This window comes from Penaeus japonicus, unplaced genomic scaffold (assembly GCF_977035675.1).
Source record: "Penaeus japonicus unplaced genomic scaffold, GWHDUDI00000001_assembly GWHDUDI00000041, whole genome shotgun sequence".
Lineage (NCBI taxonomy): Eukaryota > Metazoa > Arthropoda > Malacostraca > Decapoda > Penaeidae > Penaeus > Penaeus japonicus.
Window position 1 is genome coordinate 13,024,064 of NW_028234443.1, and position 2,500 is coordinate 13,026,563.

Below are 2,500 nucleotides of genomic sequence, written 5' to 3' on the forward strand. Positions count from 1 at the left end.
ACTATTCCTATCATTCTCATTATCATCATTATTGTTGATATTATTATCATCATTATGATTATTACTATTATCATTATTATCATCATTATTATCAATTTCATTATGATTTAAGATATACAACCCAACATAGTAATGTTAATCATAATGAAAATGATAATAAATATAACGGTGCTCGTACTAATAACAACAACACTTAGTCATAACAACAAACACCGATAATTAGACAGAGAATAAAACAAGATAAAGATAATATGAACAAGAAAATAGGTTTAAAAAATGATACATCCCCGGCAAGCCGTCTCCAATTAAACTCTACGGGCTCATTACGCCGCATTTGACTACAAAATGAACCGTTACAGACCAGTGATTCCCGAATTTTGCAAGCCCTTCCACTTTCAATTTTGCTACGCCGAACCTTAAACCCATTGTGGCTGATGCAAAATGAAATATTGCATAACCTAGTTCAGGTCAGGAGAGAGTAATAGTGTTTAAGTGGAATATAGTAAATTAGTTTATAAATAGGTGTGTGTTTGTGTGTTTGTGGCATTTGTTCGCGTGTTTGTTATGTATGTCTGCATGTGTGTGTGTTTGGTGTATGTATGTTTCTGCATGTATGTATATGTGTTTGTGTGCGTCTTTGTGATTGTGTGGCAATATGTGTGTTTGTGTTTGTGTATATCTATGTGTTTGTGTAGCTATATGTGGGTTTATGTGTCTGTGTTTGTGTGTGGTTGCGTGTGTGTGTGAATTTGTAGGGAACTATTCCAAACACGCATTGTGCCTTCCCCAGTGGCCCTGAATATTACTACATTTCTCGTGTTTTCTTGTCCCATTTTTCTCGGATTCATAGGGTTGGTTACCAATCTTTATCCTTCTTTTTTTATTTTTTTACTTTTTCCTCCACTTATTTCCTTTTCGTCATTTAGACATTAACTATATATTCGTCTATCTATCGGGTTAAATCTATTTCTCTATTCAATATCATATCTATCCAATATTTGAAATGTTGACATTTTTGTGCTATGTTTCTTTCCTTTCTTCCCTTAAAGCATTCCATATATATTTATTAATAGATGGATAGATAGATACATAGCTAGGAAGATGGATAGATAAGTATATAAATACAGATAGATATATAGATAGGAAGATGAATGATATGATGATAATAATGGATAATAAGACTGTATGCAGACAGATAGATAATAATCGTAATGATGATATCAATGATAATAATTATAATATAAAATGATATAATATAGAATATTAAGATGATAATGATAGTAATGATAATAAATATATGATGATAATGATAATAATGATAAAAATAATATAACGATAATGATAATGATAAAATAATATGATGATAATGATAGTAATGATAATAAATATATGATAATAAGGATAATGGTGATAAAAATTATATAACGATGATGATAATAATGATAAAAATAATATGATGATAATGATACTAATGATGATAATGATATGATGATGATAATGATATCAATGGTAATACTGATAACGATAATAAGAGAAATTACAATGATGATAATGATAATGATAACAACAATATTAATAGTAGTAGTAGGAATGCGAATAATGATGATGATGATAATGACAATCATGATCATAATTATAGTAATTATAACAAGATTAACAATAAGAAAAAAATAGTAATAACAATAATGGTAATAAGGATAATGATAGAAATAATGATAAATGATGAAATAATAATGATGATAACTCTAACAACGATGATGATATTTCTAATGATGATGATGATAATTAAGATGATAATGATCTGAATAATTATGATAATAATAGGGATAAAAATGATAATAATGATAATGACGAAAATAATAGTAATATGAATACAACAATGATAACCAATAAATGGAGAAATAAAACAGAGATCGGGGTCCATTTACAATGCGTTTGCTTGATTAGTCAGAATGTATACCTCCATATATCCCCTTGTTTTTTTTTTTTTTTTTTTTTTCTCCAGCCAGAGTTCCCCTTATCCGTCCATCCCCCATTCCCACTCCCTTGATATTCCCCTCCTCCCACCCCCTTCCCTCTTCTTTCCAACCCCCTCTCCTGTGCCTGCATTTTCCCTCCTTCCTTCCCTCCTTCCTTCCCCCCCCCCACCCCCTAAGCGCGCGCGCGTGCCTTTCCCTTGAAATTCCTCTTCCCCCTAACTCCTTTCCCACCTCCTCCCTCTAACCCTCCCCCTCCATTCCCCCCGCTCCCCTCTTTCCTCCACCCCTCCCTCTCCCGCCCTCTACTACCCCCTCTCCCCCTCTCTTTTCATATGACGCATTGTTATTCTTGATTTTCGCTGATCGGAAGCGATTTCATACGTACGCACGACTGCTATTCAAATTTGTACCTAGAGAGAGAGATAGAGAGAAAGAGAGAGAGAGAGAGAGAAAGAGGGAGAGAGAGAGAGAGAGAGAGAGAGAGAGAGAGAGAGAGAGAGAGAGAGAGAGAGAGAGAGAGA